Genomic DNA, 24,927 nt, shown 5'->3' with positions numbered 1-24,927 from the left:
AAATGAGCAACTCCTTTCAGTCTTTCTACATAAGAAAAAGTCCAGTGAGTCAAAGGGTTTGGGAGCTGGTATTTTCCTCCCAGCATCCATGCTCCCCTTTCTTTTGGTAACAATGCCCAAATTTCTTTTGGGGATCATGTGCAGTCTCAGTGGCCTCATCACACAACATGCCATAACTACCAACAACTCACTCATCCATTCTCCTCTGGATGGATGTTTCAGCTATTCCAGTTTTTTTTCTATTGAGAACAGAATGGCTATGAATATTCTTTTGGGGCTGAAGTTAGTCAGAGGGGGTTTCTGTTGCTTACAACCACAAAATATAAACTTATCTGTGGGAATACGGAAAATCCCCAATTATCATGTATCATTATTTATAGATGTAATTCATTGTTCTTTATTAGGAACCAATTATTTTACAAGTATAGGATTTAAGGAATTCCCAAGGGCACTGAAGCACGGTTCTGCTTTCACAAAGAGAAGGTATTCCATTCCTCTTGGTTTCTGGTCATCTGTCATCTACCAATTGTGGATTTAATTATAAAAGACTTTAATCAACTGACTTCTCTTTCTTTCCTAATGAGAACTGGATAGATAGTTACCTTTCTAGCTTAAAAAAAAAAAAAGGCAGGGGTGACACAAATTGCTAATAAATATTTGCAAAGATGCTCAAACTCATTAGCAATCATGGAGATGCAAATTAGGACCACAGTGAGAGACAGTTTATACACTAGATTGGCATAAATTAAGACATAATATCAAAGATTGAAAATATGGATTTATGGGAACTTATATTCATATTTGCTGCTGAAAGGAACGCAAACTGGTAGGACCACTGGGAAAAAGTGTGGCAGTGTGTTGTAAAGTGGGATATTCAAATGCACTACAACCCAGGGCAATAATCAAAGAACCTTTTGCCCATGTGTCCCAGGAGACATGAATAAAAGTATTCATAGCAGTTGTGTTCACAGCAGCCAAAAAAAATCTGGGAAACAAATATCCACCAGCAGAAAAATGAGTGAACAAATTGTACTATAGTCACATAGTAGAAAATTACAAAGCAAGAAAAATAAATAGAATTTCACAAACAACATGGGTGCATCTTAAATATTGAGTAAAAATAGCAAGTCCCAGCAGACTAATGCAAGGTGTATCATTTTTATAAAGCTCAAAAATCCATCAAAGTCAAGCAACACTCTATAGGGAAAGTCAGACAAAAAGAGAGAGGATGATTTTTAGTACAACAAGCAATGTTCAACACAAAGTTCATCTCCAGACTTGGAGGAGGCAGAGGCACATGATATGGGAGGAGCATACAAGCAATTACAACCATGTTTGGGTTCTAAAATTGAGTGGTGAATCCACAACCATTCATTTTACTATTCTGCTTCATTCCTTACATGTATGTTATGTTACATATATCCCCACACTGAAGAATGGGATAAAGAAAAAGAAGCCAGAAGTAATAGCTTCATCCAAGAGCATTGTAAGAGCCTAGAGCAACACCGAAGATATCTGGGATATATTCTGAGTTCCCACTCAATACCTCAATAACCTCTCCTGCTCTGACTCTCTTTTTCTGTATCTAACTCATATGTTTTTCATAGACCACTTCCCAGGGAGCAGTCTGCAGCATTCTAACCACTTACAAGTCCTATAAACTGAGATAAGCAGAGTGAGAGAGTAACCGATCTCTTATAATTTTGCTAGTCACACATGCTTAAAGTGTACATTTTCTTCATAACAGAAGAGACCATTTCTATCAGAACCACGGGGTTAATGTATTCTTTCCTTTCTCATCTCCCACCCCCAGACACTAACCAACCCCTCTGGGAAAAAAGCTTTTATCTTATCAGAGGCTGATGCTTTGGGGATAATGCAGCAATATTTTATTATTGCTGCTAATATGTGCATGTGGCTATAGATGGAACAATAGGCAAAGAACATTGCTTTGTTCTATGAAGTCATAAACCTACATTGACCAGTTTAAGTGGCTTCCTTCCTTTGGCAGCTGCCTTCTCAAAGATCTGGATATGCCTAGGTCTAATAGAAGGTCTCTGGAGGAGATTTTTGCCCACTAAAGAGAAGTAGAGAAAGAGATCTCTGTCTAAGGCTACTACAACTAACATGGTTCAAGTGTATGATCAGGGTATGGGAAAAATCTTATCTTAGTCTTAATCTTAGTCACTCTGAGTTTTAAAAGGTGACAAATTGTTAACAATTATGTGCCCAGGCTTAAAAATGAATGCAGAAATGGATTCAGTGGTGTGGCATACACAAAAAAATGTGGTTTTCTGGCTAATGCTTTGTTTCAGTTACTCCTCCACTCATATCATCTGTACCTTTTGCAATAAAAACTTGGATAGGAATACTAATCCATATTTATATTATCATGTTATGTTATGTTTGTTATGTTATGTTTTATGTTATGTTATGTGTTATGTTATGTTATGTTATGTTATGTTATGTTATGTTATGTTTAAAGCAACCCAATTCTCTAGCTGAATTTCCCCCAGGTCTAATACCATTTAATTGTATCTTAGGGTTGCTTTCTTCAAGGAATCCTGATGGAGAGCTGGACTTCAAATGTCTTCTTCCTTGGGAATAACATGAATAGGGAGCAACAGCAAAACAAAAGTGAGTAGACAGGATGAAGTATATTCAGATTGTATCACAGAGGCATGCTAATATAAAATCATTGACTACAACACTATGCCAAACATTCACGTTAAGTTATTTTTAGAAAACAATTGATTATTTCTCCATAGAACCAACCCTCACCACAGAGAATTCAAATCCTTTTTTAAAGCTATCCCAGACATACTGAATCAATCAGTAAAGTCCAGGTTATGCTGCAGTAACAAAAGAGACCACATATCCCAGTGGCTTAAAACACAAAGGTGTAATTCTTGCACTGACTATCCTGCACAGGCTGACTGAACACTTGTCTCCACATTATCTGACTCTGGAACCCAGATGTGTAAAGCCCACACTATATTAAATGTTGCTGATTGCTAAGGCTCAGGAAAAGAGAAAGTGATAGTGGTGATTCATGTGCATACTCTTAAAGCTTACAACCAGAAGTGACTTTCAAAATCTCCTCTCACATTTCAGTGGTTAGAGCAAAGGCCATTCCTAACATAAAGGAGGCAAGGAAGCATCCTACCAGCTGCCTAGAAGTAGAAAAAGACAACGATTTTGCAGACGGTAGACATTGAAATAGATCTTCTTAACAGTCATCAGAAATATATTCCTCCCAGGCTGAAGGGTGGGCATGATTTTTCAAACAAGTTAACTTTTAATGCTTACTAAAGCACAGGGCTAATGCTGATGAAAACGTATGGGCAGACGGAGAAACTCTTTTTTTTTTTTTTTCAATTTTGCTCCTGTTTTATTAAGTCTTACAGAAAAAAAAAAGAAACCTGTTCTCTCTGGTAAATCACAAGTTTCACAACACATTTCTTTTTTTTTTCAATATATGAAATTTATTGTCAAATTGGTTTCCATACAACACCCAGTGCTCATCCCAAAAGGTGCCCTCCTCAATACCCATCACCCACCCTCCCCTCCCTCCCACCCCCCATCAACCCTCAGTTCTCAGTTTTTAAGAGTCTCTTATGCTTTGGCTCTCTCCCACTCTAACCTCTTTTTTTTTTTCCTTCCCCTCCTCCATGGGTTTCTGTTAAGTTTCTCAGGATCCACATAAGAGTGAAAACATATGGTATCTGTCTTTCTCTGTATGGCTTATTTCACTCAGCATCACACTCTCCAGTTCTATCCACGTTGCTACAAAAGGCCATATTTCGTTCTTTCTCATTGCCACGTAGTACTCCATTGTGTATATAAACCACAATTTCTTTATCCATTCATCAGTTGATGGACATTTAGGCTCTTTCCATAATTTGGCTATTGTTGAGAGTGCTGCTATAAACATTGGGGTACAAGTGCCCCTATGCATCAGTACTCCTGTATCCCTTGGGTAAATTCCTAGCAGTGCTATTGCTGGGTCATAGGGTAGGTCTATTTTTAACTTTCTGAGGAACCTCCACACTGCTTTCCAGAGTGGCTGCACCAATTTGCATTCCCACCAACAGTGCAACAGGGTTCCCAGACGGAGAAACTCTTTGAATCAGAACCCCAGGCTGGAGTTGATATTCCAAATGGATGGCTGTTACTTCCAGACCCTGGAACCTGAATAAGGTTCTCAAAACAGTTTAATGGTATGCACCCAATGATACTGGTAATTTTAGAACTGTAGCTAGTAGACTTTCCATTTTTAATATGCAGACTAAAAGTGAACATTTCCAAAAGAAATTTTATCTTCTGAATTAACATATACCAAAATATTTCAAGCTATGGCTACAGAGCAAAATTATTCATTATTTTTAAGGAGCCAAGAAAAGAAAATGTTGTAACTGGGAACTTTAAAAGATGAATGTGAAAAGCCAAAATGCTATAAATGTTCTCTATATGCCAGAAACGCCTGAACTTTCCATTTTTACTAAATTACATCTAATGTAAGCACATTTGGCCTTTTCCTTGCTTCCTCATACTATGATATTCCAATCAAACCATTTCAATATAAACTAAATCTTGATCCAATACTATTATCTCAACCAGAAGCTCATTTTAAAGCAGTATAACCTTTAATGAGATATATGTACAATGGGTATGAGCAGTGATATACCTAAAAAGCTGTTTCTCCAGAAAAAGAAGATACATTGAATATATTATTCTAGCATCACCTTCACATTCCACTTGCCAGGGAATTAGGGGCAATAGCCTATGTGAGTTTTCAAGGAGTGGGAAGGTTCACTATGAACTTCCTCCCCTTCTTTCTTCTTTTTTTATGTAATACTTGATTTTCCAGGAGAGAAGGAAGAGCACTAAAGCCCATGAAGTATTATTATAACCTCTCCTTGGCATTAAAAGCAGGCAGCAGAGAAAGAAAAGAAGTTAATCCCTGTGAAGACCCCCTCCAGCTTTACTACTACACAAGTGCCCTCAATCTAGGGCAGGGCTTAGCAAACTTCTGTAAAGAGCTAGATGGTTAATTTAGTTGGCTGTGCAAGCCATGAGGTCTCTACTGCAAATATTCAGTTCAGCCATTGTAGTATGAAAGCAGGCATAAACAATACATAAACAACTGAGCATGGCTCTGTTTCAATAAAACTTTATTTATAAAAACTGGAGACTGGTTGTATTTGGCCCATGGGATCAGTTTGCTGATCCTTGCTCTTGGTAAGAAATACAGCCTAATGTTTGAATCTTAGATATGGCCATCGGTCTGCTGGCTTCTTGTGTTCTGTCACCTTACTACCTTTTTTTTTCTTAATCAAACCTGCACCTAGCTTCTCCCTTCAAATATTTCTTTCCTTTCAGAACCATGATAGCTGTTGAGTCTTGTAGGTGAAATTTCAGGAAAGAAAAATTAGCCCCCTGATGTATATTTACCTATAAATCTCATCAACCAATATCACTTATTAGCTAGTAATGTGTGAAAAGCTCTTTATTAGGTCTTGAGCCAATAAAAAGGAAAGTAGCAATCAGCCTTTGCCTCAAGGAGCTAGGATTTTTATTAGAAGTGTCATGAGAAGAGGTAACTTTGCATTTCTTTGACAGAAACATGAGTGGGTATATAAGAACAAGTGAGAGAAGACAAACAGCAAATAGGTGTCTGGAGTTAGGAAGGTGTCCATGAGCACTAGGAAAGTTCAAAGGCTGGAAGGTCACTGGAGAGCCTGGGCAAGAAAGACTCGTATGGAGAAGGAAGCACAGACATCTAAAAAAGAAGAGGACATGACTTCTTCCCACTTCTAAATTATTTTCCAATTAGTCTGACTTCCTTTGAATAAAAGGCAAAGGTCAACTTAAACTTCCCTCTATTGCCTCACCACTCTCCAACCTCCTCACTGCCTCCACCCCAACTCTACAGAGGAAAATCCCTGATGTGGCTCCAGACCGATGGCACTAGTATGTCCCACCACCAAGCCAGGGTTGGGAGTGGAAGATAAGGGTGGGGTGGAGAGTCTTCCAGTGTGACTGAAAAGGATGTTTACATCTCAAGTGTACCTGAGGCACACTCCCATTAAAATCTCACATTTGGCTATTATTCTTTGGGCCCCTGCCTTTCTTTCTCCCATGAGGCTAATGTGATAGGAAGGGCACGGGATTTCTTCCATATTTAAGAAGGCAACTCTAACCTCTGTTCAGGTTGAGATCCAGGAAAATAAAGGCAGTGGTCATGTCATTAAGTCTGTATTACTCTCTATCAAAGATCATCTGAGACTCATGTGGGACAGTCCAACACACCAAGATGAGAGGTTCCATGCAGTGCGTGGTTTAGGGCAAAAGTTTGTATATCTGCTACAGACTGAATTTTTATACCTCTGCCAAAATTCTTATGTTGAAGCCTAATCCCCAGTGTGATGGCATTTGGAGGTAGGACCTTTGGGAAGTGATTAGTGCCCTTATGAAAAAGACCTCAGAGAGCTCTCTTGCTCCCCTCCTGCCATCTAGGAACACAGAAAACACAGCCATCTATGAATCAGGAAGCCGGTTCTCACCAGACACTGAATCTGCCCACACCTTGATCTTGGACTTCCCAGTCTCCGGAACTATGAGAAATTAATATTTGTTGGTTAAGTCACCCAGTCTGTGGTATTTTTGTTATAGCAGCCTGAACAGACTAATATGATATTTAATTGATGAGTTTTTGTCTAGAGTCTCCCCCAGAACATTTCTCTTGAGCAGAAGTTTCTTTCCTTTTTCTCTCAGAAACAGGGCAAAGATCAAAGATCCCTGTTTTACACAGATATGTTCATACATACAAGGAAGAAAACCTCAGCATGTTTGCTTGGTCAGGTTAATATGCAGTGTGGCTATGACACTGAACTGTAGAGAGATTTCTCAGCCACCCCACCTCTCAGCTGTGCCACCTTGGAGAAGGTAGTTAACTTTTCTGTGTTTCCGAATCTCATCTCCAAAATAAGCATTATTACTTGATCTACCAACTGTACAGGATTGTTAGTAGGATTAACTAAAATAATGGTTGTACAAGTATTCTATAAATTGAAAAGCTATTAACAATATGAAGAAGTTATAATTACTATTATGATTGACATTAGAAATTTTAATCAAACTGGAAGATAATGTTTTTGTCTCAAGCACTGAGTAACATACTCCTAAACCAGTATTAAGCTCCTAATAGATCAGGATAACATTTATCAAACCAAGGCTCCACAGATTACTACTCCAGAAGATCTTAATAGTGATGCCATTAAAAAGGTTTTCCAAGGGACTCTGGAAATATGGCAGTGGTAGTAGCAGCACAGTTGCTAGATCTCCCAGGATCCCTACATAAAAATTGGCAGACCAATTAAATAGCAAAACCAAAACTCATAGACAAATTCATAACAAAACTCGATAGCAAAGTATTCCCATAATTCTCAAAATATAAGCAGGTGGAGATAAACCACCAATACCCTGAAGAACAGCATGCTATCACATCTGTGCAGGTAAAAGCAGAAGGAAACAATGAGGTGAGGAGAAAGCCAAAATGGCGAATAGGTATTCACAGAAAAGCTCAAGGCTAATATGAGAACAGCAGCTGAATCTAGGAAGGATTTTGCCCACTTAAACAGTCTGGCCACCATAAAGTGTTGAAACTGACTTTTCATAACTTGCTTCCCAGACAGAGCTCCACACTGAAAGGGCTAGGAGTGGGATCAAATTAGAGCATGTTAGGGATGAGAAAGATGAGGAAAAGTAGGTATAGATAAAAATAGGGGAGGGAAACAGAGTTAGGAATCTCTGAAAACAAGCTACCATATTTTTTAACACTGTGTAAAAGCAACAGAAAAGATAGGTCCATGAAGTTTGAAAAGCTATCTGAATCAAGGCTTCTTATAAAAGTTCAAGAAAACTAATTTCACGTTAAAAAGATACACAGAAAAGAATTCCATAGAAAGTTAGTATTGGAAAAAAAGAGAATAAAGAGCAGAATATTACTGTTGTAGAAAACAAGAGTGTGCCAGAAAGACATAGTCAAAATATAGATTAGAACTGTAGCATCCTGGGGCACTGGGTGGCTCAGTCAGTTAAGTGTCCGACTCTTAGTTTTGGCTCAGGTCATGATCTCATGGTTTCATGGACTGGAGCCCAGCATCAGACGCTCCACTGGCAGCATGGAGCCTACTTGGGATTCTCTCTCTCCCTCTCTTCCCCTCCCCCCCCCCACATGCTGTCTCTGTCTCTCTCAAAATAAATAAACTTTAAGAATAAAAAAAAAAGAACTGTAGCATCCTATTCCAAAATAGGACGAGTTAATGAGTTACTTAATGAACTCATGAACTTAACTAAGTTAATGAATAACTTAATGAGTTAAAAGACATTAAGGAAATGATACAAGACATGAAAGAAAAACATAAGCCAAAATAAAAACTCAGAAATGAGATGATAAATTCAAGGAAAACCTAGGAAAAAAATGTTTTAATCATAAAACTAAACTATATTTAAGATGGCTGATTCCGGGAATGGGGAAGGAAATACAGAAGATTAGGTTAGAAATTCTTGATATACCAGAAAATTCTCAATAATTAGCAGGCCATGTCCAAAGGACTCAGAACATGGCTGGAGGAGGATCTCATGGCCAAAGATTCAACAAGTTGAAGTTCAATAGTTAGAATCACAATGAATTAAACTCCCTCACATATAGTTTAACACATGAGCTCATAAAGATATTTGCCCAATAAAAGCATTTTATGTTAGAAAGTCAGGGGAAAGCTGAGTCAAACAGGTTTTTTTTTCCTGTGGGGCTTTTCAGAGCTATTAAAATGTGTTGTAAATCTAAAAGGGGAGATATACTGAATGCTATCGAGGCTAAGATGTACCTTTGTTTTTTACACTCTAACATCTGTGAAATTGGGCTGCATCTTCCAATCAATGGCATGACATCATTTAATTAACAGTGCTTTTCCTTTCTTAGTAGTACATAAAATAATGGTGCATCTTACAATCACAGGTTTCTTAGATTCTGTGAAATATAACAGCATACTTCCCATTCCATTCATTCTACCATCGGTAATTTCCCGTAGCACACACATTAATGGTTCTATGCTCAAGAAATTTTACATTTGAATAAAGCTACAGATCACACATTGGCCCTCAAAATCTCCCAGAATTCCTCTAACATACAGACATTTTACTTCTCCAACTGGTAAAACACTTTCACTTTTGGTAGCTTGTCTATGACAACTCTCACCACAACTCCCGCCACCATGTGGGCAGTGACCTGACCCTATGTTTCTTTCTTAACTTACCCCAAGCCTAAGCAGCTTTTTTAAAGACGGTTATGTTTTACTGACTAGCTGGTACAATTCATGTGCTGTTGAAATTTCCCTTAAAAGAGATGCCCTGAAAATACAGGTTTTTATCTTCCTTCTTTTAAAAATGTCTATTAATATTATGCTACTCTGGGGTCTAAGAGAACTGGACTAATGAATTCTTGAAGGATAATTAGGTTATTTCATCCAAAATATGTCTCCTCTCACAAGGCCACCTTGGCAATGCTGGAGAAAGCCTATCCTTATGGAGAGGACATTGAGTTGAGATTTTGTGGATTCATAACAAAAGAACAAGAAAGACATTTTCAACTAGAAACCCAACAGATACACAAAACAGGGTAATAAAAACCAAAACAGTAGCTTCTGACACACAGCTAATAATGGTAGAAACATGACAAATAGATCACAAAGGAAGGTGACCCGTGCCACCTCCTCACCTATTCACCAAGCTCATTAGCTGCTGGCATCTGTGTGGGCATTGGTGCCAGCAAAGGGCCACTGTGGAAACAATTGAAGCTTTTTCTTTGAGGAAGTCACATCTAGAAAGTCATTGAAGAAGGATTTTTTTCCAAACTACAAAACCAACATGTCAGACATGTCGTACGGTCCTAACTGCTCCAGCTGAGCCCCCTCATTACCCAACTTGAAGTGTCGGCTACTGCCACCAGTTTCTGCCTCAGGCACTGGATTAAGAAGGAGATTATCTTGGGGCACCTGGGTGCTCCGTTGGTCAAGCGTCCAGCTCTTGGTTTCAGCTTAGGTGATGATCTCACTGTGAGTTCGAGCTCACCTGCGCTGGCAGTGTGGAGCCTGCTTTGGATTCCCTCTCTCCCTCTCTCTCTACCCCTCCTCCTCTTGTGCTCTCTCTTTCTCTCTCTCTCTCAAAAAATAAATAAACTTAAAAACAATTAAACAAAGAGATTATCTTAATTCTAGGTCAGCTTTGGAGGTTAGAGGAAGCAAGGATGAAGAGCCAGATATATAGATGGATAGACAGACAGATAGATAGTTAATTATTGTGCCTCCATTTCTATATAGTAGATATTAGGCGTATCCTTCTCCCATTTCTGTTCCATCAAGCAACTCTACCTCTACTCCTTGGCAGTAACAAGCAACTCCAGAGAAAACTTCTCTCTTTGCCCCTCTTTTTCCCTCTCTTGTTCCCTGTCTCTTCCCCCCTCTCTGATTCTCTCTAAACTAAAAATGTAGAGGAAGAAATGGCATTAAGAGTTTGAGACAAATGGTCAGAGTCAGTGGAAGGACAGTTGTCCCAGTTCTTTTTTTTCTACATTAGTGCTTGTTCCAAAAAGAAAAAAAAAAAACCTAAAAGTTTTATTTTGGGGGAAAAAATGAAAATATACAGTGAAGAAAAGGGGAAAGATACTGGAGTAAGGGTCCTGTGTTTGAGTTCCAATTCCAATTTTACATCACAACTTAGAAGTATGTTGATGTAAGCTGTTTTAAACCTAAGTATACCCTGGGCAACACGATATCCCCTTTTGTCATGAGCACACAGCTGCCTCCATGTGGCCTCACAGCACTTGTCAGAAATCATCTTGGGATCACGAAGCCAGGTAAGGTGGCCTTATGGGCTCATGGGCATTGGCCTTGCAAATGAAGAACAGTGAGGTAGCCCATCTGCAGCAACAAGATGCGCACACCTGCACAGCCCGGGATCCATTGGAATGGGTAGTTCCAGAGTCCCAAGTGCCCGTATCACAGTCCAGAACTCTCCTTGGCATCACAGACAGAAGGGAATTCTCTCTCTGCTTCTTCCATCCCCTTTTGGGATGGTCACCACTTTACAACGTTAGTCATATTTTGGGGCATGTGTAGGAGTATCCTTGTCAGGGTTTGCTTGTAGTTTCCTGAACGTGGGACCAATGCCCTATACCTTTACCTATACCCTTTACATCACCTAATACAGTCCTAAGCACATTAGCGGGCATAAAAATGCATGTTAATAAATGTTGATTTTAGAATTCAATTCCAAAATTGCTTGTATATTTTTGCCTATAATGTATAAAATTGTACCATATACACGCACCATGTTCCACATACATCTATGTGCCATATGCAATTATCTTTCATCCCCATTGCACTGCTTGGTTAGTATACACACTCTTATTTCCCTGGAACATTCTCCTTCCAGTCTCCTGTTCAATACACTGTGTGGCTCTGGTTGTCTATTTTTCCCATCAAGATTCACAGAGTTATCTGGTATTTTACAAGCAGTTGAAATTGGACAATTTCAGCCATGCAACAGTCCCAAATACATGAGTTTATGTACCAATAAGAGGAGCTTACGGTTTCTATATTTTCTGGTTTCACAACACAGTATACTAGTTTCAGTGAGTAATTTTTGGTTTTTACCAAATTTGTCTTTTACTTAAAGCTTCTTTATATATAAAACTCTAGAGAACTGTTTGTGGGAACAGAAATGTGCCAGAAAACTCAACCATATAAACGAAAAAAGAAACAGACCATCATGCTGATAGGAAAAGCACATATTTATAGGGTGAATATCGGACTGGAAAGCAGAAAGACAGTAAAAATATTCAAGGTAAATCCTTGCATTTTGGGCACTAGCAAGCCGATTCCCTATCACCAACATTTATGGGGCTTTTTCCCTCATTGTTACAGAATATCAAGGCACTGAGGCAATTTTTCCTTTACAAAGTAGAATTAGCTTTCCATCCTCCTCCCTCCCCACATTAACCATCTCCCCAGTGGCTACACACAAGAACCATTTATATTTACGTTAAAAATGATTTGGCCTATGTACACTGCATTGTTTGACAGGGAAGATGGATGTTCGCTTATAATTAAGTTTCAGCATAAATGACATCATTCAGGAAGATAAGAGTTCCCTTATTCCCTCTCTGCTGGTTTTCTCATAGTATACTGTGGGCTGTCTGAAGATTCTGATGATTTTTCTCTGCCTTCTCATTAACAAACAGTACTGCAGCAACTCAGTTACCTCTGAAAATCTGGAGGAAATTTTCCCTAATTCATCAGCTATCTCTTGGTTCTTTGCTTTTGGGAAAGGAAGGGTGTAGAGCCTTATCACTTGACGTTCTGATACAGCATAGACATCACCTGGATGTTTGCTAGAAATGGAGGATCTAGTGGTCCCACAGACCTGTGGAATCTAAACCTGCATTTTAAAAAGGTTCAAAGGAGGGTGCCTGGGTGGCTCAGTCGGTTAAGCTTCTGACTTCAGCTTAGGTCATGATCTCGTGGTTTGTGAGTTTGAGCCCCACGTCAGGCTCTCTGCACAGAGCCTGGAGCCTGCTTCAGATGCTCTGTCTCTTCCTCTCTCTGCCCCTCCCATGCTCATGCTCTGTCTCTCAATAGTAAACAAACATCAGAAAATTTTTTAAAAATAAATAAAAATTTAAAAAAAAAGATCCAAAGGGGCACCTGCGTGACTCAATCTGTTAAGCGTAAGCGTATGACTTAGGCTCAGGTCATGATCTCATGGTTCATGATTTCAAGCCCCACCTTGAGCTCTGTGCTGACAGCTCAGAGCCTGGAGCCTGCTCCAGATTCTGTGTCCCCCTCGCTTTCTGCTCCTCCCCCACTCAAGCTCTGTCTCTCTGTCTCTCTCTCTCTCTCAAAAATAAACATTAAAAAAATTTTTTTAAAGATCTACAAGTAATTTTTCTACATATGACAGCTGCTGGCGTAAGAGACATAAATATGTACAACAGGCAGCTTTGTCGTTAAGGCTTTAGGTTTTTTTCTGTCTTTACGCAACATCAGGCTTTGAGGCTAGATTTTCAAACTCCCATGTATCCTTTTCCCTTACTAAAGTAGGAAAACTATAAAATTATTTTTTTGTCTTGTATAATTCTCACATTACTGTGTGCATAACCTAATCTTCCCAACCAAGTTATAGGACAGCAACCATATCAAAATAAATTATTCTACCTTCAGTGTCTGTTGAATGCATTTGACATTATACCAAATATTAAAAAGGGTATTTATGGAGATGTACAGGATGTCATCCCTGCCAATAGTATTTGTTTGTTGTTTACCTGTTTCTTGTCCTTCATCATCACAGGACCATAAACTCCAACAAAGCAGGGATCATGTTTTTCACTCTTATACCTGCAGCTCCTTCCACAATGCCTAGCACATACTAGATGCTCAGTGAATATGTATTTCACAGATGAATGAGTTTATAACATGGTAGGGAAAAAAGGATGCATATGCAAATATTTAAAAGTTTGGCATAAGTAATAAGTGCCATACAACCACGTTGTTCACATGCCTTCTATAAAAATGATCTGCCTAAGAAAGAACTGAACCCGCAGTGCCTGGCTTGCTCAGTCAGTAAAGCACATGATTCTTGATCTCAGGGTCATGAATTCAAGCCCCATGTTGGGTGTAGAGCTTACTTAATAATAATAATCAAAAAAATAAAATAGGGAGAATATTTAAAAAAGAAAGAAAGAATCAATCCTTCACAAACTCATCCAAAAAATAGAAGAAGAGGGAACACTTCTTAACTCATTCTATGAGGTCAGTGTTCCCCTGATACCAAAACTAAGGAAAGACAACCCAAGAAAGGAAAACTAAAAGCCAATATAACCTAATATAGATACAAAAATTCTCAATGCAATGCAAGCAAACCAAATCCATTAACATGTAAAAAGGAATATACAGTATGACTAAATGGGGTTAATTCAAGAATAAAAGGTTGATTCAACATATGAAAATCAATCAATGTAGCATACCATATTAATAAAGGACAAAACCACATGATTATCTCAATTAATGCAGAAAAAGCATTTGACAAAATCCAACACACTTCTGTGATTAAAAAAAAATTCAACAAACTAAGAATAAAAGAGAACTTCCTCAACCTGATAAAGGTCACCTACAAAAAAACCTACAGTGAACATCATACTTAATTGCAAAAGACCAAAAGCTTTCCCCCGAAGATCGTGAATAAGACAAGGATGTCTTCTCTCACCACTTGTATTTATCATCGTACGAGAGATTCAACCCAGCACAATTAGGGAAGGAAGGAAGGAAGGAAGGAATCAAAAGAAAGAGAGAGAGAAAGAAAGAGAAAAAGAAGGAAAAGAAAAATCCAGATTGGAAAAATGGGGAGAGAGGGGGAATATATCTCTGTATATCTCTATGACATATCGTGTCTATTGAAATTCCTAAGAAATTCACAAGACAAGTAGTAGAACTAATAAATGAGTTCAGAAAGTTTGCAGAGTATAAGATAAATATACAAAAGTAAGCTGTGTTTCTATATGCTAGCAATGAACAATATGGAAATGGAATTAAAAACAATTCCATTTAAAAAAAATTTTTTTTTATTTTTTTTATTTTGGGACAGAGAGAGACAGAGCATGAACGGGGGAGGGGCAGAGAGAGAGGGAGACACAGAATCGGAAACAGGCTCCAGGCTCTGAGCCATCAGCCCAGAGCCCGACACGGGGCTCGAACCCACGGACCGCGAGATCGTGACCTGGCTGAAGTCGGACGCTTAACTGACTGCGCCACCCAGGTGCCCCAAAAACAATTCCATTTAAAATAGCATCAAAAATCTCAGCTCAGATCATGATCTCAGGGTCGTGGGAATGAGCCCAGCATCAGGCTCTGGGCTGAACATGGAGCCTGCTTAAGATTCTTTCTCCCTCTCTCTGTTCCTCCTTCCCACTTGTGTGACCTCTCTCTCTAAAATAAAAAAATAAATAAATAATTTAAAACATTTAAAAGATAAAATAGCATCAAAAAGGATAACATATTTAAGGATAAATTCAACAAAAAAGTGCAATACATGTACAATGAAACTACAAACATGTTGAAAGAAATTAGACAAGATCTAAATAAGTAAAAAGACATCCTATGTTCATGGATTGGAAGACTCAATATTGTTAAGACAGCAATGCTTTCTAAATTCATCTACATATTTTATCTAATCCCTATAAATCCCAGCTACCCTTTTGCAGAAACTGAAAAACTGAACCAAAAATTTTATATAGAAATGTAAGCAATGCAGAATAACCAAAATAATCGTGAAAAAGGACAAAGTTGGGTTTCTTCCCAACTTCAAAACTTCCTATAATGCCACAGTAATCAAGAATATGTGGTACTGGAATGGGTTTAGACAGGTAGATCAATGGAATAGAATTTACATCTAGAAATAAACCATACATATATGGTCAATTGTTGACCAGACAATTCAATGGGAGATAAAATTGCATGTTCAACAAGTTGTCCCCTTTTCTGGGACAACCGGATATCCACATGTGAAAGAATAAATTTGGACTCCTACCTCACACCATATACACCAAAATGTATCAAAGCTTCAAAAGTAGGAGCTAAAACTATATAACTCTTAGAAGAAAATATAGGTATAAATCTTTATGACTATGGATTAGATGACTATGGATTAGAGAATAGTTTCTTACACATGACAAGCAACAACTAAAAATAATAGATAAACTAGACTTTATCATAACTAAAAATTTTTGTACATCAAAAGACCCTATGAATAAAATGGAAAAAAAAAAGATTCACCGAAGGGGAGAAAATATTTGCAAATTATATATCCGATAAATGACTATTATCCATAATATATAAAGAATACTTACAACTCAACAATAAAAAATACAAATAATCCAATTGAAAATGGGCAAAGGATTTGAATAGATAATTCTCCAAAGATGATATGGAAATGACCAATAAGCACCTGAAAAGATGTTTAATATCACCAGCCATTAAGGAAATGCAAATCAAAAACACAGTAACAAAGCACTTCTCACCTACTAGGATGACTATACTAAAAAAAAAAAAAAAAAAAAAAGGCACCCAGAAAATAACAAGTGTTGGCAAGGATATGGAGAACTGGTATCCTCAGACATGGCTGGTAGGATTGTAAAATGCTACTGCCACTTTGGAAACAGTTTGTCAGTTCTGCAAAAAGTTAAGCATAATATTACCATATTACCCAGCATTTCCACTCCCAGGCATACACTGAAGAGCACTGAAACATGTCTGCACAAAGCTTGTACATGAATGTCCATAGCAACATTTTTTAAAATAGCCAGAAAGTGGAAACAATGCAAATGCCAATCAACTAATGAATGAATAAAGAAAATATTGTGTATACAGATAGGGGAATATAATTTAGCATAAAAATGAATGAAATACTGACACATGCCACAAGTTAGACGAACCTTGAACATTTTATAATAAGTTTAAGAAGCCAGATGCAAGAAACCACATATTGTATGATTGCATCTACATGAAATGGCTAGAATAAACAGCTCATATAGACAGGAAGCAGATTAGTGACTTTCAGGGGCTTGGTAGAGGGGGGAATGGGTGTGGCTGCTAATGGTTACAGAATTTCTTCTGGGAGTGATGAAAATATTCTGGAATTATAGAGTTATAATGGCTGTAAAACTTTGTGAATTTACAAAAACCCACTGAATTATACTCTTTAAAAGAGTGAATTTTATGGTACATGAATTATATCTCAATTTAAATAAAAACTTGTATGACAAAAAGTAAACAATCTCCTCTTTTAAAATTGTTTCTCTCTTATTTTTAAAAAAATGTTTAATGTTTATTTATTTTTGAGAGAAACAGCGTATGAGCAGGAGAGGGGCAGAGAGAGAGGGAGACACAGAATCCGACTCAGGCTCCAGGCACTGAGCTGTCAGCAGAGTCTGACACAGGGCTGGAACCTACGAACTGTGAGATTGTGACCTGAGCTGAAGGATGCTTAACCGAATGAGCCACCCAGGTGGTCCTTCTCTCTTATTTTATAAAGGAATGGCATCTCTCTCATCCATTCCCTTCTTCTACAGTGCATTCTTGGGTGCATTGCCAAACAGAGGAATGATTCAAAATACTGTATTTTCCTAATACACGGAATGACCCTAACAAATCCTTTTGTGAGAAAGTTGATTTCTAACTTTTTGCTATTAAGGAAATTGCAGGAACAACTAATCAAATTTTCAGGTAAAAACTAGTTTTGATGATAAATCACAATATAATTTTTAATGTAACTCAGAATAATTTCAAAGAACTGAATGACACCATTACAAAATTCTTTCTATTTGCACCTACTTATATAGGTGAACAAGTTTTGTTGGAATTTACATCTATTACAGTGAAAAGTAGGAATAAAATTGATGCTGAAATCTTCCTCATTCTATAATAATATTTTTCTACAATACATGAACTAATTGAAAAAAAGCTATATCCATTTCATTAATAGATGTGTCTCTATTAAATTTTACTCTTTAATATTTTAAACTTTGAAATACTTCTCAATTATATTTGATTACTTGAGTGCTATAGGTATTTGTAATGTTAACTCAATTCAGAATATTTTAATGCCTCAAGCCCTATAGTTGTAGGACATTTGAAAAGACAATAACAAAGCCTCAATTTATATGTATATTTTTGTGACAGAATTATGACTGAATAATCAATAAAAGGTTTTAAATCATAATACAGTAGCAATATAAGATTCCAGCTGTTAAAGAGCTTATTCATGCCTTTTAAAATAAATTTTAGATTTTATTATATAGAGAGAAAGTGTAAAAACTTATTTAAAACTTATTTTGAAAAATGTCAAACATCCATAGCCTTAGTCTGAGATAAGGGCTTGGGCTATAAGATCATGTATGTTTAGAAATTATTGTAAGGATTTGATGCAGGTAGTTCTTTAAGGAAGTAATCCTAAAGAACAGGAGAAGAAGTCCAAAAAAAGTGTGACAAAGAAGAAGGAAAGACCCACCAAGGGTACGTTATCAAGTTGATCACACTAGGGGTTCCCCAGGAAACCCTCCAATCTCTGTGTAAGATGCACCCCAGAATTGTCCAGCAGATTTTGTCCCCCACAAATAAAGAATTGTCCCATGGAGTGTTAACTTTCTCACTCTTTCAAATTTGTTCAGGCAGCAGAATGACATCCAAGATTTCTGTAGATGTTTCTGTGACAGGAGAGATGCATGGTGCAAACAGGGCCAGGTACTACTCCAGGGACTCCTACTACAATGGCTAATGTGGACCCAGAGCATGCATGGTAGCATAGGAGATGCCCAATGCATAAACTAAAGAAAACAGAATGGTGTTATAAACACCAATACGCCAGCATCCAGCATCGACAATTATCTTGTTTTATCTGTATCTCCCCTATTTCATTAACTCCCATTGAATTTTGAAGTAAATCCGAGAAATCATGTCATGTCATGTCATCTACACATATTTCAGTGGGGATCTCTAGAAGATGAAGACTCTTTTTTAACATAACTCCAAGCCTTAGATTTTATTTTCCCTAACATCTTGAAATAGGATATTATTTTACTTATAATCATCTTTGTCCTTTTCTGGATTTTTGAGATTAACAATCCAGTCTAATCAAAGACCGGTACCTTAAAATCCAATCTACATTTACTTAAGGCTTCAGTTTGACTTGGCCTGTTGGTTCCAGCGGGAGAAAAAGGCAAAAAGGCAGAAGACAAAAAACACACAATGACAACGAAACAAACAACAAAAACTCACCTCTTAATTAGACACTTGAAAAGGAAGAGATATAAAAATTAAAAAAAAAAACATGGGCTCTCTTCCCATTTCTCCCTACCAAAAGGCAATTGCGTGTTCTCCATTATTTATTTTTATTCAAGTCCCATAATTTAGGAATTGTTATTCAAAACCTAGGGTTTCACATTTTAGATAATAATACATTTTTTTGTTACCTACTTGGGATGCCTCTTAACCTTCCAGCTCAAATTTCAGGGAACATCTGTGCATATGTGTACCAAAAATTATATAATCAAAGTAATTTTTTGATGAATTGTGATGCATTCTGGGGTTATCTGGTGTCTGTGTTGAAGTATGTCTAACTTTTGCTTTCTGTACCAAGCTGCCAGCTTCCCTCTGGAGATACATCCAACTACTTACTAGGGATGAGAGCATGTGTTTACTCCAAGTTTAGAACCCACTAATGTTTCATAGGTATAAGGTTACAAACCAACTTGAATCTTTTGGTGTTCGACTTTGTTTGTTCTTGGCAAACCTCAAAAAAACTTAACGGGGCTCAAAAGATTTCTTGGACATGGACTTTAAGAAAAAGTATTTTGATGAGTAAAGCATAAATGAACCAGAACCCATATGGATCAAATTTTCCTCAAAATGCACATGGGTTTAATAATTAATGGAAAAAGTGCTTCTAGTATGCATTTGGGGTTTTATCAAACCCCAGATATTTGGAAAAAAAATAGTTTGATAGGTTCAAAGAACCCAAACTCTGATTTGATGCACCCACATTAATATCTCGATGTTGAATAAAAATGAGAACTATTTAGGTGTAATGGAAAACAGAGGCAGAACTTGTTCAAAAATTACATGAATGAAGGAAAATAACATAATGCTACAAAGTTCATCATTGTTCATATTTATTTTCGTAAATCCTTCTTTCAAGAATTTCCAACAATCTTTTAGCTATGCTGTCTTAGCATATTAAGAGTTTTGAAAGAAATTATTGATTGCAGCTAAACAAGAAAAAAAATGAAGGCCTTTGAGATGCATAATATGTCATGAAATTTTCTGAGTTATTTGCAAATGTTTCTGCCAATATCAATAAATCCCTGAAATGACAGGATAAACTGTATTAATTAAAGAATGTTTCTATGTATGTAGAAGTTCCTGAAAGTTGTATTTTTGAATTCACAGTAGTAATGCTGTGCATCTTAGCAAAATTTAGTTTTACCTCTTTTCCACCAAGGTAATTGTGTTCAGCTTCAGGGGCACTCTCTCAGCAGAAACTGAATATTTAAACTTTATGCACATTCAGTATGTTTATATGTCAAGAAATTCCCATAAACTTTGATGCAATTTATCTAATTTCCATTGAGTACATGAATCCTCTATAAGCCTGGACTCAACCATAAATAAAAATAGCACTGTGTTTTCTTTATGCAGGCTTGTATTTATATAAAATAATAGTTAAAGCATTTTTCGGGCAATGAACGTGGAAATTTAGCCTAACTTTCAGCTAAATTTGAGTAGGATATGTCAGATCAATAAAATTAATTCTTAATTATCTTGCACTTTAACTCCTTAGAAGCTACTGAAATGTTTGAATTTTTTTCATGTTTAGTTTAAATTCCACACAGAGTAGTTATGCTCTACCTTTTTTGTTTATACCTGTACATCTATAAAAAGCGATATAGAGGAAATAATTTAATTTTGCATCAAAGACACTGAACTGGAAGAACTTTCTTAAGAGACAAAATACTTTCATAATGAAAACTGAAAATTTCGATTTTTGTTGTTACTGTTTTAAAAAAAATCACCATCTCTCCTAATAGAGGCAAAGCTTGGCATCTTCTGAAGGACTCCATATTGGGTCCATATTGTGGGCCAGCAAGTCAGCTATCACAACCCTAAGAAGTGACTGCTCAGAAGGGGTTTCCCTACAGATGGAGGAAGAGCTCGGTGACTAGGGTTAACACTGTGTTCCAAATAAACCCAATTGCTTGGAGACGTTTATGGATGAGCCATAAATGGAGTTGAATGCTATCTCCACTCGCATTTTTCTTCCTCTTCATACTCCTGCACACAAAACAACTATTGTAGAAGGCAGTTGTATATGTTGCCAGAAACCCAGCAAAGCCATATTAGCGACGTGACCCTTTATGATACGCGTTTATTTATATTCAGTGAAGTAGGTTACTGACAATTTGGCCATTAATTTGCTGTTTATAAATCGTATTTTCCCTGTATAGTAACCACAAGACTTTGACATTCACAGTCGTGTTGAAAGAAACAAGTTTATTAAAGAAGGCGAAGGGGAAAAAAATCTGTCCTTTAAAGTTCACCAAATTGCACATGTCAGCCACTAAGTAAGATTCTGGACTTGAAAAACAGAAAAATGCCTAGTGTGGGGGAAAGAGAAGGGAACACCCTGTATGCATTCAATTCACATGCTGAAGGGGAATCAGAGCAGCAAAGAAAACCCTAAGTATTCCAACCCCTAAAGAAATATAATCCGGAGTTTATATCAGATGGTTTATGGGAGTTTATTGGAATATACAACAGGGTTCATGTCGTGTGTCACAAGGTGAAGCCTGTTCGCCAGTGATTTACAGCCTGCATGTGCCGGCATTACTGTAATTTATAGGACGCAGATGGTCCTGGGGTGCCCCGCTGACTTGTAGCTGAATCAGGACCTAAGCCCCGTGTGTCATCTGCTCTGGGTATCTCAGGCTCACTTCCCAAAATTATGCGCCAACACATTTCTGTTCTGAACTGGAAGATTCCACAGACCCTTACCTTGCAACAAATGCAACTTTAAAAATACGCAACTGGAGCAAAGGTGGAAAAACACGGGCTGGGAAGAGTCATTTTTTTTCCCCATCCAGCCAAAGAAAGGTACTGTCAGTCTCTTCCCTTCCTTGGGCAGCTTCCATCAAGATGTTTGTCACTACTGTGCTAACGGAGAGACAAGACATTGCTTTCCTTTCTGAAGGCGTCCAAACTAAGTATCTCTGCTAACCACTCCACTTGCAAAATTACTAAAATCTAAAAGAAGGCTAAGGCATCTAAAATTTTGTGCCTGTTTCTGATATAAAGTGCCAAAAAGCCTCTGTCCCTCGCCACCTTCAACATTGTTACATAATTGTGTCTTTATTACAAATCCTCTTTATTACCCTCAAAGGATGTGGTTCAGAAAGATGGTGTAATACCATGAGATGGATGTTTACAGAATCTAATGTAAATGGATTGACCTTTTTCAAAAGACTGTTTTATCAGCACTTGAATTCACAAATTAAGGCACACGTGTTGGTTTTGAACTCGCTTTCAGTACCTTCATTTGAAGTTCGCGGCGCTCCTCGTTCTGGCGCTAACACGTTTCATAGCGCGTTTGAACCTCCGTTGGCCAAGGGGCAGTGAGAGAAGAAAGGACCCTTGAAGTTCCATTTATGCTGCTCAGACATCTCCGTTTGAGCTCTTTATTGAGAAATTGAGTTGAACAATCTGGCAATCACAAACACGTGCCTTAATAACTTGTTCCAGCACCCTTGTACATTGCCACCAAGTGCTCCCATTTCTCCTCCCCCGCCAGCCCTCACGGCCCTAGGGATGGCAGGAAGGACCAGAAGAGACATTTCCGGTGCACTCTTCCACGTTTCTGCAGGAAACTCAGTGCCCAACCACTACAACGGCGCTGTGCAAGAGAAATATCGTGTGAACCACGTACATAATGCTAAATTTTTTAGTAGCCACTCTCAAAAGAGCAAAAAGAAACAGCTGAAATGAAACAATACTATTTTACACAACCAAGTGTATCCGAAACAATACCATTAAACAAGTAACCAATATTAAAAATATCACTGAAATCTCGCATTTTTTTTTGCACTCCATCTTCAAAATCTGACAGGCGCTTTATGTTAATGGCTCATCTTAATTCGAACTAGCCACAGTTCAAGTGTTCAATAGGTACCTGTGGCTGGTGGCTGTCGTACTGGGTAGTACACTTCAGGAACGTTTTCCTGATGAAGAAGTTGATCTAGAAAAGCTGAAATAGGTAATAAATCTTGTGACTTTTTCCAAAAGCAACAGCCCTATATACATGTTTTAATATATTTAAAAACATGTATGTATGTAGTGTGTATGTATACATTGTTTTTTTATAAGCAAAGGGGGTGGGAATGGGGGAGTCCGAGAGGGGAACCAGGAGGGCTGTAATGGAAATAAAATTGACAGCCTCTCAAAACTCAGGTGGCACTTTCCTTTTCCAGTTAATTACAGTTTTAATTACATGGCTTCTTGCGACTCCTTGATACCTAATAAACCAGACTCTTTGGGGCAGCCAAGTTGGGTTTTGCTTGAACTGCAGGTGTAAGACTCAGCATGAAACATAAATCAACTTCTTAAACACACTCCCAGGGTGTGTTCAAGCTTTTTCTTCCTGTTTGCTTGTAAAATCACATCTTTACACCATTGTTGGTAGAGAAATGATTGAAGCAGCTATGAGTTGAATAATAGCTTCGTGTTTTTGACTCACTTGGCCTGGCGTAAAACATTTTGCCTCCGATGAAATAGAATAGGAAAATACATAATGTGTTGTTTTTTCCCTCTTTCAGTCTTATGAATAATATATACTCCAAATACTGACCATTTCATTTAAGAAAATAAGTATCTGTTAGGGAAAATAAAAATGAAGGCCCTGGTAATGCATTCGGATTTCCGGTTTGAGTATTTGGAACCCATAGGATGATGGGAGGTGCATTTATTCCAGGCGAGTACTGCATGAGGTCAGTCAAGTTCAAACACGGTAGAGAGTGGGCCAGGCATGGGGCCTCGGCTGCAACAGAAAGTAGGGAGGGAGAGAAGCACTCTTGTAGTCCTCATTGGCTGAAAACCCAGCAGCATCTGATGGCATTATGAGCAGCTTGCAATTTAGCTCCAGCAGCAGGAAAATCTGCACTTGATCAACTCTGCCATAACTAGTAAACGTCACTATGGTGAATGTGGATTTCAATGGAAGGTTTTGCAGTGCCTAGTGATAATTCTGCCAGTCCTCCCTCCTTCCCTCCTCCATCCATAAAGAGAAAGTGCAACATATGGTATTTGCATGTTATCACAAAATATGAGATACTGGGTGAAATAAATTACGTGTGAAGGGGGTTTAGCCCATAATTTCTAGTAATTTCAAAAACATGAAAATGGCTTTTGAAGTAGGAGAGAGGGCCTTTCTCCTTGGGGAAAACTTCAGAACACATCACACACTATATAAACACAAATGCATTTACCTTGCCTGGGCCTCCCTTTTTTTCTCCTTGGAATCCTGGCTAATTGTCAATGATGTCTGTGTTCTAACAAGAGGTTTCTTTTTCAGACCTGAATTATTTGAATTCAAGCTCTCTGATTGGGAAGTTCTTGCGAAGTAGGAAAGTTTGTGGGGGAGGATGAGTGGCGGAGGGCTCGGGAGGGAAGGAAGTGCCTGTACATGAATCACAATCTTTTTATGAAAGAAGATCCAAAGTTGATTCACGGTCCATTGCTCCTCTCAGGTTCTCATCAATAATGTTGAGTCCTGAAAAGATGTCTTTCTTGTCTCTGAGTGGTCTCTACTTGTTCTGCCTCTCTTATTAGCTTTCACAGCCCTCTACTTGAAGATGCAAGGATCAGATCAAACTTCGAGACCCAGGTTAGAAGGCATGATGAAACCCTTGGAATACCTAATACATGTCTGGCTCCTACTGGCCTCTTGACCATTGTTGCATTTTGGAAAACTATGTCCAGGATGAATGTATAGGTGGGTACAAACTCTGAGCTGGAAGGTGCTTTGTTTTCATATTAGCAATGAAGAGCTGGAAATTGGCATTCCTGGGTATTATTGTAACTGCAGCCCCAGAAGTTCCTGGATATCAGTGTTTCTGTTCATCTCTCTTTAAAATAAATGCTTGTGACTATGCACAATAGTTGTGCGTACTAAGTACAAATAAGTATTTGTCAAGTCTACTCTACTATGAATTCCAGGGGAGCACCCAGCCTAGTGCCTAGTACATAATCGGTGCTCACTAATTATTGA

At 37.9% G+C, this 24,927-nt stretch overlaps 1 long non-coding RNA gene across 3 annotated transcripts in view; it reads left to right on the top strand.

The window, feature by feature from the left end:
• Nucleotides 1-1,130: 1,130 nt before the first annotated feature.
• The window catches only part of LOC113603221 (uncharacterized), a 51,648-nt gene continuing 27,851 nt past the window's right edge, over nt 1,131-24,927 (top strand). The window contains exons 1-3 of one of the 3 annotated variants that reach the window (XR_008289364.1): nt 1,131-2,149; nt 2,544-2,637; nt 24,489-24,651. This is a non-coding gene — a long non-coding RNA (uncharacterized LOC113603221). The remainder of the gene's footprint in view (nt 2,150-2,543; nt 2,638-24,488; nt 24,652-24,927) is intronic. The other 2 variants (XR_003424766.2, XR_008289365.1) reach the window with 2 other exon arrangements.

Source organism: Acinonyx jubatus, chromosome A3 (assembly GCF_027475565.1).
Source record: "Acinonyx jubatus isolate Ajub_Pintada_27869175 chromosome A3, VMU_Ajub_asm_v1.0, whole genome shotgun sequence".
Taxonomy (NCBI): domain Eukaryota; kingdom Metazoa; phylum Chordata; class Mammalia; order Carnivora; family Felidae; genus Acinonyx; species Acinonyx jubatus.
Note: the sequence above shows the minus strand (reverse complement) of the source record. Positions and strands in the feature narration are given on the sequence as shown.